This window comes from Panthera tigris, chromosome B4 (assembly GCF_018350195.1).
Source record: "Panthera tigris isolate Pti1 chromosome B4, P.tigris_Pti1_mat1.1, whole genome shotgun sequence".
In the NCBI taxonomy this organism is placed as follows: Eukaryota; Metazoa; Chordata; class Mammalia; order Carnivora; family Felidae; genus Panthera; species Panthera tigris.
Genome location: NC_056666.1, coordinates 46,829,410 through 46,842,230, shown reverse-complemented (window position 1 = coordinate 46,842,230; position 12,821 = coordinate 46,829,410). Strand labels below are relative to the sequence as shown.

The 12,821-nt window shown below is 45.3% G+C and overlaps 1 protein-coding gene across 1 annotated transcript in view; it reads left to right on the top strand.

Annotated features, from left to right (window-relative positions):
- The window catches only part of GRIN2B (glutamate ionotropic receptor NMDA type subunit 2B), a 411,355-nt gene that overhangs the window by 347,156 nt on the left and 51,378 nt on the right, over positions 1-12,821 (top strand). The window lies entirely within an intron of this gene.

Here is a 12,821-nt window from a genome sequence, read left to right as displayed (position 1 = left end):
TTGGCCCTTGTGCACGAGCACCCTGTAGCACTAAAAACAGCTCTCCACGGTCTCACCTGATGAGGTCCTGCTCCAGTCCTGGCCACCTTTTCTAGCTCTTGAAATTTTGCATGAGAACCTGATTTGGCTTGTTTGTGCAACAATTTCCTCATCTTTCTTAGCGTCCTGAGATATACACTCCAGAGGGGAGCTAGCCCAGTGTGTCTAAGATCTATTGTAGATGCCTGTGTATTTGCAAATAACCTTTTCTTTGAACATCTTGAACACATTTGTAATTCAAAGGAGGATCATGATGGAGGATGTGATGAAACGTATTGGGAGGCAGAGGACAGAACATGCTGGGATCAGCCCAGTAAGCAGTGTTTGAAGAGCCTATAATCATCTCTGGCTCCCACTGGTCTCCCATGAGATCTCAGTGCCTTCTAGATGGTGGCACTGCTTCCACTCAGTGCATTTCATCCTCCAGCTGCCCTAGACTCCGAGAGCCTCTAATGCTATGGCAGGCCACAGGCATGCGGGGCTGCCTGAGGAGAACAGGACTGATGGGCTATCCTGAGTCAGTGAGGGCCATTTGTTGAGCATTGTTATGACTATGTGCTTGATATCATTCTTATGCATCTTCTCTAATACTTGAGGCAATACAGAGTAGTGGTGAAAAGCAAAGGTTCGGATGTCAGACTGCCTGGGTTTAAATCCCATTCTACCACTTGCTTGTCCTGGGGAAGACCTCTGTAGGGATCTTACGGAACCCCTGTGCTTACGAGCTGTTCCTCCTGGAGAAGGATTTGTGGAAGGGGCGCATGGAGAGTAAAAAGGGGGATGGGAGGCCTGGAAAATGACTGGACCTGGCAGCAGGGTTTGGCAGGTAAGCCAGTTGGGAAGAGACACCAAATGACCTGTTGAGTGTGATTGACTGAAACTGTAGACCCCGTGACTGTCCAAGGAACCCCCCTGAGGATCGGGGGCCATGGAGGAGATTCGGTCATAAGCCACTGTCAGACTTGACACGAGGAACTCTAGCTGGTTGGCCCTACCTAAATTCAAAACTCTGAGCTTGAGCGCGGGCCTCCTGTTTCTCCCTCCCGTGGCCCCAGGCAGGGAAGCACTTGCTTAAGAATAGTGGTGGGCCCGGAGAGCCTGGGTGGCTCAGTCGGTTAAGCGTCTGACTTCAGCTCAGGTCATGATCTCATGGTTCATGGGTTCGAGCCCCGCGTCAGGCTCTGTGCTGACAGCTCAGAGCCTGGAACCTGCTTCAGATTCTGTGTCTCCCTCTTTCTCTCTGCCCCTTCCCTGCTCATGCTCTGTCTCTCAAAAATAACTGAACAATAAAAAATAAATAAATAAATAAATAAAATAAAAGGATGGTGGTGGGACCTGTCACTGGTGAGCCAACCTACTACTTGGCTCTTGAGGTGTTCGCAAAAAGTTGATGAATAATACCACCACTACTGTCCTTTTCTCAGGGCTCTCCATGTTCCAGGCATTCCACAAAGCAGGGATGTACATTACTTTATTGAATTTTTACCGAAACCCCAGAAGGATATAGTTACTATCTACTGCCTTGCTTAGGTGAGATAAACAGTGTGTGATGAGAACTTGGCTTTGATTATAAAGGATAGACACCCAGTTTGAACTAGCTTAAAAGCAAAAGGCAAATTTATCATAAAGGATACACCAGATTTTCTCACCAGAACTGTGGCTAGGCATCCAGAGTAGCTGCAAGCCGGGACTCTGATGCGGTCATGTATCTTGCCCTCTCTCACGTGTATCTACTTTTCTCGGGCCACTGGCTTCATTCTTCTCTCTCCATAGGCCAGTTTTCTTCATAGGGTACAAAACATGGCTGCCTACCTCTTCTGAATTTTATATATCATAGATTATGAGACTGACTTGGTACTCTTTTGGGTCCGGAGGTTAAAAACCCCAAGGATTTTATCCAGCCAGTCAGCTGCTCCGCCTCTCTGGTCAGAGGATAGACTGGGAGGTGCAACAAGGCAGCTTCCACAAGACCATGCAGTTGGAGTTGAGGAAGGAATGTTTCACAAAAGAAGGGGAGACTGAACTAAGAAAAGGGGTCGGGGGAGAGAGTGAGCTAGAAGAGTCAGGCGGAAGATGGCAGGTTGGTAGACGTAACAGCAGGCATCCACAGCGCAGAGTTTAAAAGGTTAAGTAACTTGGGCACCGGGTGGCTCAGTCAGTTGAGCATCTGACTTCAGCTCAGGTCGTGATCTCATCGATCACGATGGTTCGTGAGTTCGAGACCCACATTGGGCTCTCTGCTGTCGGTGTGGAGCCTGCTTCAGATCCCCTGTCTCCTTCTCTCTCTGCCCCTCCCTGCTTGCATGCACTCTCACTCTCGCTCTCGCTCTGTCAAAAATAAATATTAGAAAAAGGGGGGTTAGGCAACTTGTCCCAAGTCACACACAAGCAAAGCCAGGACTCAAATTAGGCCTTTCTGACTTCAAAGCCTATGGCGCTTAACTAATATGATCAAATGAAATGAAGTAGTGAAATGAATGAATGAATGATGAATGAATACATATATACATTCATGCATCCATGCATCCACACATATGTAAACAAATACTTGTGAAGCCAGTGCTCAAATCCAGTGTGGTCAGACGACATGCATGTCTGCTCTACCCTCACAGCTTGTCAGTGGAGGATAAAGGTGGAAAGTAATGAGAAGCTAAGCTGATGAGAAGCAGTGTTCATGACTGAAGCCTGTGGCCCAGACCCCGAAAGCAGATTAAAGCAGCACCCTTGGAGTCCACCCACATCTACCAGCCAGCATCCCTGCTGAGCCGTGTTCTGGAGCAAGCCAAAGCCTTGGGGGTGTTGCACACCTATCTAGAGCCCTGTGATGTAGGAGGAAGTTGACTCAGGGAGGTGGGACTAGTGTTGGTGCTGTTTAATGCATATCCCTAATTGGCTCCCACATGTCCTAGAGGGTGGTTCGGGGCTCAGTGTTGGTGCTTCAGAGGACGGGCCTTTTTTGGCAAAAGGGAATTCAGAGGAGATGGTAGAGCTCAGCTATTGGTGACTGAGCCCTCCTGAGTTCCAGAATGGGGCTCTGAGGTTGGTGTTCAAGGATGGGGACTTACGCTTAGGAGATCTCAAACCTTTCTGTTACTTCAGGACAACACGCTGAACCTTTAAGTCTGTTTGAGTCTGTGTGGCAAACTATGAACAAAATGTTCTGACCTGAAAGAATTAATGCCCTTTCTAAAATATTCATCTCATCCCAGGTCAGGGTTTATAAAGAGGGAGCACCTGGCTCAATGGGACTCTTTGGGTTCAAGGCCCTTGGTCAATCTGGAAGAATCATAGCATCTTTAATCCTTATGATTTCTGCTTTTCTTCACATGAAAGTAGTGCATAAAGCCAAAAGAATTGCGTGGAGTTTACCCTGACACTTTTTTTTTTATCGAATTGAGTTAAAGTTTGAGAAGTTGGAGTTTGTTCAGTATTTCTCCCTTGCCACTTGCAAGCAAAAAAAAAAAAAAAAAAAAAAAAACCTGTTTCTGGGAGGAAGTTAGGCACATTGAAGAGTTGTACCCATGTTTCACTCGTAGGAGTAATAGTCATAATGAGGAGGGAGGAGAAGGAGGAGGGAAAATAGCAGATACTCGCATAGAGCTAAGATGTGCCAGGCACAGAGAGATGCAATAACTCACCAAAGGTCACACAGCTTGTCAGCACCACGCCTCCTCCTGGCACCTGCCAGCGTCCTGCCTGTCAGGCCCACACCACAGACCTCAGCTGCCACTTGCCACAAAGCCTTTACATACAACCATCGCTGCTGGGAAGCAGAGGTGAGGGTGGGGGCGCTGCAGGGCTGAAGCACACTCCTCTCTCTCAGATCTCAGTAAAGCGAGCAATGAAGAAGAGGTCAGGAATATTCTCTTGGCAACAGGGCAGAGTGAAAGAAACATGGACTTGTAGAGTCAAAGCGATCGGGGATAAAACCCTGGACCCTCAGTGAGGCTGCTGTTTGTCCGCTACAGGTACAACATCCACCATTGGGGGAATTAGTGACAAAAGGATGCGGTGCCTCCATGTGTCCAGCCCATAACAGCTACAATTACTCTAATATTATCACCAGCTTCATTCATGTATCTGTATCTATCACTGGCTTCATTCTCTCTGTCTCTCTCTCTCTCTCTCTCTCTCTCTCTCTCTCTCTCTCTCTGTTGCTAGGCCAGTCTTCTCATCACATCTGTTGGTGGAGTTATCTGAAATGACCATAACTGTTTCTCTGAATCTGCAGCTTCCATTTCCGGCCCCAGCTCCTGCTCTAGCTCGCCACTTTCCCATCCCTTCACTCTGCAGAGCAGGAGATGCGGAGAACCAGGATCACTCACGGCAGGGCGGGGGGGGGGGGGGGGGGATGGCTGGCAGCAGCAGTGGGTATGCACAGTCCCCAGGGAGCCCCCGGCCCTCTTCAGGGAAAGCAGCTGAGGCTGGGATGACAACTGATGTCTCAGTCTCCCTGGGAGACCCACACAGGTGCCAGGCAAGAATGGCTGGACGGCCCTCCCTTTGGCCCGTGTGTCCCGGGCTGCCGGTCCTCAGCTTACTAAGTGCCGAAGTAGTAACAGGCCAAGGCAGCCATGGATCCAATTTGGATATGGAAATTACTTTGTAATGCACGTTTCAAATGCTGGGTTTCTAAACCTAGACATCACTGAGTATGCAAATGATTAGGAGAAGGGGTGTCAAGCTCGTTAGATGCTCAGTGCAGCAGATTTCGCCATTACCCTTACAGCAGTCCACCCGGAACTGAGTCCGTCCAGGGCAACTCTGTAATCAGGATGGCTGAAGAGAAGCAGTAAGTGCGGCAGCCTTTACCTCCTAAGGCCTTTTTGTGGAAGAACGCTGGAATTATACCTAGCGGAGCCTTCAGAGGGTATCGATGTATTTTTTTCCTCTAGTGCCATCACTCAGTGATTTGCTAAGAGCACACTTGTTCAAGCCAGTCTAAGGGACAAAAAGAAGTAAAATAATATAGTCTCTGCCCTAGGATGCTTCAAGACACATTCACAGACAGGGATTTGTATGTCAGACTATAGCTTAGCGTTCTAACGTAACAGCAGAAGGGAGTGGTTGACCCACAAAATTATTGCAGACGATCAAATGGAGCTTTTTCTCTGAGCAAGGGTGACCGGAGACAGCATTGTGGAAACGATGAGGCCTGAGAAGGATGCAAAGCATTGGAGAGACATGGAAAGACCGACAGAGGGAGGACTGTGTCTGCACACACAGTATAGGACAAGCTCCGTGCAAAAGGAGGAACAAGTGGGGCACCTGGGTGGCTCAGTGGGTGAAGCATCTGACTTCTGTGCAGGTCATGATCTCACGGTTCATGAGTTCAAGCCCCGCATCAGGCTCTCTGCTATCGGAGCAACGCCTACTTTGGATCCCCTGTCCCTCTCTCTCTGCCCCTCCCCCATGTGCACTCTCTGTCTCTCTCAAAAATAAATAAACATCTTTTTTTAATCAAAAAAAAAAAAGGATGAACAAGTAACACTTTGAGAGTAGATATTTTTTCCTTAGGTAAAACCAAACATTCTCTCTCTAAACACGCACGCACACACACATTATACTACAAAAGAAAGAAAGGTAACGGTAAAATTCTGTGCATAAAAAAATATAGCAAAAACAGAAGACAGATCTTAGAGGGAGAACAACACTTCAAGCCTATCTGACAGGTAAAGGATTACTATCCTGCTACACCAGGAGCTCCCTACAAATAGATAAGAGAGACAAACAGCTCAACGGAAAATGGGTGAAGGATAAGACTAGAGGGTAAAAGAGGAAAATCTAAATGCTCACAGATGTGCCACGGTGCTCTCGCTCACTGCGAACCAGGGAGATGGAAATGCAAGCAATTAGATACCGTTTTTCACCCCTTAGAGTGGCAGACGTTAATAGTGATAAAAACCTAGCGCTGGTGACAACGTGAGCAAGGAGCCCTCGAGTGTGTTGCTGACAAGAAGTTTAGTCACTACATACCTTTGGTACAGTATTCTGGCAACACCCAGAATACTTAAAAACATAAATATCCTCTTATTGTTTTTTTTTTCATCCCTGGGAATTAATGCTTTGGAAATATCAAGATCTGTATCATATGTCTTGGTTAAAATTTTTTGGGAAATATCCTGAATATGTATTGATAGGGGTATGACTAAATAAACTGAGCCATGACCATTATTACGGACTACTATGCAGCTGTTAAAAGGAGTTAGATTTGGGGTTCCTGGGTGGCTCAGTCAGTTGAGCATCGGACTCTTGGTTTCAGCTCACGTCATGATCTCACAGTTCATAGGATCAGGCCCCATGTAGGGCTCTAGGCTGGCCACAAGGACCATGCTTGGGATTCTCTCTGCCCCTCTCTCTGCCCCTTCCCCACTCAGGCACACACAGGTGCTGTCTTTCTCTCTCCCCCTCTTTCAAATTAATACATTTTAAATAAACAAAAGGAGTTAGATCTACTATCTACTGAATTGGAAGTCAGTCCACAATGTATATATACTTAAGCGAAAAAAGCAAGCTGCAGAGACCTGTGTATATCGTGATACAATTTTGGCAAACACACACATGTCTACCCTCACTTATCCCGTTTTTCATACATAGGTATATGTACTTTGTATGAATATAGAGAATGAGTGGCCATACACCAGAATATCCACTGGGTTACAAATGGTGGGGGTAAGGGTAGGAGGGGCAGGTACGGAAACATTAAGATTGGACAAAATGAAGTACTCTCAGACACTCAACCTTTAACAGTCCTCAGAGCCAAGATGGGTGGCTTTGGGGGAGGAGAGCTGGGAGTGCCTCCCCAACCTCAGAGTTTTGCTCTGTTAGGAGTCTCGGGCCTGCCCGGGGGGCAGCATCAACACCAGCACACGGCCAGGGGCCAGTGCCTGATGGACCACCGCTTGGGGACAGAATAGGAGGCATGTTCCGGCTGCCTTGCAGACGCTGTGCCCGTTCCTTTTGCTTGCTCGGGGAGATCACATAGTTTTACATTTTGCATTTTTAAAGGCAGTAGAAGGCGTAAAATTAGCAGCGTTTCGTGTTCGAGCCAGATGCCATCTCCAACAAGAAACAAAAACACTTCCATTTTCGAAAAGTAACCTTTGACACCTAAAGAGGCTCTAATAAGTGCTTTTGTTCCAGGATCTTAAGAAATGACTTTCTGTGCAGCTGAGAGAGGCAGCCCAGGGAGACGGATGTCCTTTGCTGTGTGGGCAAGGACTGCAGCAGCTCTCACGGCCGCCGTGCCCTGCCCAGGCCCCTCTCCCTTCTCCGTGATGACACATTCACCAGAGGGATGAAGGCAGGGGCTTCAGTGGGAGCATGGTCCCCGTGGTCTTTTTTTCATGCGTGGCCTTGTCAGGGTGCAAATTAGTGCCAGTTTCACTAGTGGTCATGGAAGAAATCTGTTAGCAGAAGGAAGACTTTGAAGTCTAAAATCAGCATAGATTGGTTACCTAGAATTTTCATGAGCAAGGGCTTAAGGAATAATATTCTGTAGGTTTGTGAGGTAAACGTCCTTTTGAGGAGAGATTCCCAGCTGAACAGGTGTTCAGCTTGTGCCAAGAGTGCCAAACCAGAACCCCTAAAAATGACTCCATTTTTTCTGAGAAAACTAATCAGAGACTTTTTTTTTCTCTTGAAAAAGATGACTTCAGTCCTCAAGAGCTCTTTTTAAATGTTAGCATGGCGGAGAATGGCATTTTTTATAGACAGATGTTGTTAAACGTGCTCACGGTAATGATGTTTGTTTAGTGCTTATCTCTGAGGAATTCAGAGCACTTTATAGATGTTTTCTTCATTATTTCCTCAAGGTTTTTCATTTTTCTTTTTCTGATCATGCTTTAATCTCAGCTGTAAATTCTTCATTCAGTGTTTCTCACTGTATCTTCCCTGAAGTACCTCCTGTTGACCTCATTTCCTACTACTCTCTGCATTTCCGGTATTACAAACTCACGCCAGTTCAGATATTCTAGGAAAGCATTCAGAATCTTCCCTTTTGGTGTCTCAGGCTTCTATCTGCTATTCTTTCTCACTCTTTTTTTTATAAATTTTTTAAATGTTTTTATTTATTTTTGAGAGAGAGAGAGACAGAGCACAAGTGGGGTAGGGGCAGACACACACACACACACACACACACACACACACACACAGAGAATTCGAAGCAGGCTCCAGGCTCTGAGCTGTCAGCACAGAGCCCGACGCAGGGCTTGAACTCGTGAACTGCGAGATCATGACCTGAGCCGAAGTCAGACATATCCCCGACTGAGCCACCCAGGCACCCCAATTCTTTCTCACTCTTGACAAGCTCTCCTATCTACATCGCCAGCATACTTCCTCCCCCTTAAAACAATTATTGAAACATACCTTATTTTTCTACACAAACAATTCCTATTTTACTTAATTTTAGTTCACTTGTTTCTAACTGCCCTGCTCTCTTTTGCCTAGAGGTAGCTAATTCGAGGTTACTAAACGTGTTCTTTAACATGGGCACTGCACAGCATTTTGAATCTGGTATTTATAGCAGAGGGATATTTTTTTCCTAAAATTATTTCTCTTTCAGCCCTCAAGGAATTTGTTAACTTTTCTTCTTCACTGCAGTCATCCTTAAAGAAACAATACAAAACAGTCAGGACTTTAAGACAAGCTATTCTTTTTGTATAAATAAATTACATCCTTCCCTCGCTTCAGAAAATAACCATGTAGAATACTTTTTCACTGGCTTCTGATCAGATGGAAGTATGGTAGAGAACTTCATCCTAAAAAGATCCTGGGATCATGAGATTTTATGCAAGGCACCTTAGAAATCATTCCCTTATTCTGCCGATATGGGAACTGAGACTCAGAGTTTTAAACATTTGTCCATGGTCACAAAAATACTTAGGGTTACATTCAGAATTTAGTGTAGGAGACAAGACACCTGAAAAGTTAGTCCCCAAGGCAGTAAATAGCATGACATAATGAATGATTTGGTTACTCTGGCCATTTGTGAGCTGGTAAATATTTAACAACCGGGGGTGGGGGTGGGCAGAGGAAGCCTTGAATTACTGTGTTTGCCAACTTCGTGGATGCCATTTGAAGCCAATTTCAAGCTACCAGTGTGAGGCCATTGAACAAGGAGTTAGGGAGAGACGAGTGTTATCCAGTTGGCTGTCTGCAGAATAGAGACTGTCCGGCTGGAATGAACAGGTCTCTAAACAGGAGGAGAACTGAGCTAGACCATTCCCGCCCCCCCCCCACCCCGCCCCATCAACCCTTTCAGCTGTGAAGGACTATCCTTGATGTTTCTTTTGAGCAACTGTACGACTTGACCCTTTGTTCTTGCTATTGCCTCAGTGGATCAAGTACTCTTCACCAAATGCTCTGTCACATTTCAGTACCCCGCTCAAAGAGACGTGTCTTCATCAAGCTTTTTTCCCATCACCCCAACCCTTTCAGAAGGAATTACTTCTATTCTGAATCCCAGAGTACTTTATTTATACCTTTTATTAGTGTAATTACCAAAGCCTAAAAAATTTGATATTACTGTCAATAGAGTGTGTCTTTCCCCCACTAGACTGTCATCAGAGGACAGGAGTCATGTTTTATCCTTTCATTGACAGAGAAGCAGTGCAGTGCAGAGGAAACAGCCCAAACTCAGGAGCCAGACGGCTCAGTTTCTCACAAGCTTGCTGTGATGATCAATGAGATTACTGGAATGTTCACTGCCTACCATATACTAAGGCCTTGCTAAACGCCACCTGGTGCTGTTATCTGTAACACATAGCCCCGTCCCTGGCACAAAATTGGCATGCAATTGCTTCTGGTTGAATTTAACTAATGTGAAGCAAGGAATGACCCGGCTAGCTTTTTCAGGAAGTTGGGAAAAGGTGTGCTAGAGGGGACTCCATGTGCAGGTTATTATTGGATAGGTGAGAATGATCTAGTAAATATGATCATTTGGTCATAGAATTATAGAAACAGAATCTAATTTTCCAGCTGTGGTATGATGAACACAGTGCCGAGTGGGATCGTCTGTGCCCTTTCCTCACCACGTGTGCTGGATTCTGTAAAGCCGTAAATACCCCATTTGTTAGTGCAATAGCTTTTATAGACTGCTGTTAATTGAAATATGGCCTTTTAAATACTGTGCAGTTGCTTTTTAAAAAATCTAAACGCTAGACTTTATGTATAAATACTATTAAATCTCATCCCATTTGGTTTAGTCCATTCCAATTAATTCATATCACTTCCAACCTTGATTCTGCAATGCAGTATATCTTCTATCCCATTTAGCTTTGTGTTGTCTGCAGTTTTGTAAGCATTACTTCTGTTTGGTTTTATGAAACATTGTTCAGGCCACTTGCAAGTACAGAATCTCCTGACGTGTCACTAAAGACCTCTTTCCGTGATGACCTTGATTCATTAAACAATGTTTTCTTTTTCTTTTTGGGTATAGATTTTAAACGCCTTTTAAATCTATCAAAGTATACAATAATCTATATTATATCGCATGCCGTCCACAGGGATGTCCTGAAACTTTGCCAGAATGCTACGCCTGCAACATTTTTGTTTTACAAATAGAATAAGTCTCTTAGTCAACAACACACAGCTTACTTGTTAAAACCTCTACCTGATTAATCTGTTTTGGCTGTCAATATCAATAACTTCCTTTTCCAATATGAACAAAGGATTCATGTTTCAAAATAGTGAACTCTGTCAAGATACATTAGGCTCAGCACACACACCTTGACCATCTAGGTGAGAAGTTTGGACACATCCCAAGGGCAGTGAGAGGCTGTTGAAAATCTTGGATAGGGATGGATATTCCAATTCTTGAATAGTGATGTTTTAGGAAGAATCATCTGGGAGCAGTGTCCACAGTGCACTCTAGGGGGTTCCCTGCGTGAAGTTTGCAGTGGCCTGCAGTAATCCCAGAATGGGCTGCTGCACCATGGGACTAGGCTAATAAGTAGTAAAGATAGAAGAGAATAAATGTGGATTCAAAAGAAAAAACTCGACAGGGACTATTGGGGGAAGATGGTAAGAGTGACAAAATAAATAAAAATAGGTACATTAGAGCTTCCCAACTTTTCCCCATCGTTGAACACAGAAAATGATCCCAGTTTGGCCACTGCGATACATAGGGCTACTTGGACTTGGAGGTGACCCGACATCATGGGCTTCCACGATGGGTTCTCCCTGCCCCCGAGTCCCGCCGCCCCTGTAACCACTAGCTGAAGACATCCATATCCCCACGTGGCTGAGAAGCTATTTGGATATTTCTGCTTTAGAAATAAGTACTCTTAGCAATATGAAGAAAAACAGACTTGCACCAAAATGGGACCTTCACTACGGAGAAGACTACATACATAAAGGAAAGCCAACTCTAGGTCCAGTGCATAACTCTGAATGCAAAAGCGAAATATGGTTTACGCACTTGGAAGAAAACTAGCGCCAAGGCTAATGCCCAACAGGTTGGCCCAGGACACCAAACCGCTGTCCGTTGTTGTAGTGATGCAGTAAAACCGAGGCAGTGGCTGTGCAGGCCTAATACGGGCATGAACGTAAGCAGCCCCTGCTACACAGGTTGGAGGGAGATACAAACCACCCCTAGGGAGGTACTAGGTAGACACCTAGGCAGACAAAAGCAGGAACAAAGGAATTTTGGTTTTGTAGGAATATGGAAATCTAAGCCCGTTTGCTTGAAAATTCATGAAGCACTGCCCATTTGTTGCTCCTTGTTGATTTACGTAGTTAATGATTAAGTAGTTTTGTAGTCCTGGTGCCTCACTTATGCTACTAATTTGCATTGCTGCATGGAGGAAATTATAGATTGGGAAAATGCAGGAGCTTACAGTCCATAATTCCTGTGGTAATTGAGGATGTCTGGTTATAGAAGATGAAAAGGTGTTCCCTCTTCAGGAAACTCAAGGGCAGAGTGAGAACAGGCACCCACCAACAAAGTCATGCAGATTCTATTATAAAAACAGGAATGAATGGCTCTTCTAAAAGATAATGGAACCCACACATTTCTCCTGATGATTGGTAGCAGGGCCACCCTGTGAATGATTCCAGGGGGCACCCACCTCTCACGCCGGAGTATGTTTGAATGGTGCGCCCTGAAGTGGGGGTACACAGCCTGTGCACACAGGAAGACCTGTATGATTGATCCTGGTGCCCCCACCCAACCCAGCAGGTGCATATCTGCACTGACCCATGGCGTTCGCCACCAGCCCAACCACACTTCCTTCCCCAGCGGAGCTGTGTTCTTTAATCCTGACTTATCATTTTATTCCAGTTCAGATCTACCCAGTTCTCCACATGGCTTCCCACTGGACCTCTGTTACAAGCCAAAACACATCCTTCTGGCTCATTTGCTCCAGTCATTCTGTTGACCTTTCTGGAGCTATTTGCTGCTCTCACTATCATGCTCCTTGTTACAGTTAAGTAGAAAAAAGTGCCAGCCGCACAAGTCAGGAAACTCTGGCATCTTCCCAGCCCTTGATACAGGCTTCAGTTTGAGCACTTACCATCTATCACTGTAAACATTTGTTTACATTTCTGACTCCTTCATTCAATGTGAGCTTGACAAAGGGCAGAATCATGCTTCTTTGAGCCACAGGGTTTATTGAGAAGGATGCCCAGCACATAGTAGATCCTCTTCTAATGTTTGGTAAGTGAGTGAGCAAATGAATATATTACCTTTCTTAGGTATGGACATGGTAGTCTCGTTTGGGGCATATAGGTTAAAAAGAATTTCCTCTCTGTTACATACAATGCCTGTGTCTGTTTCTATTTGT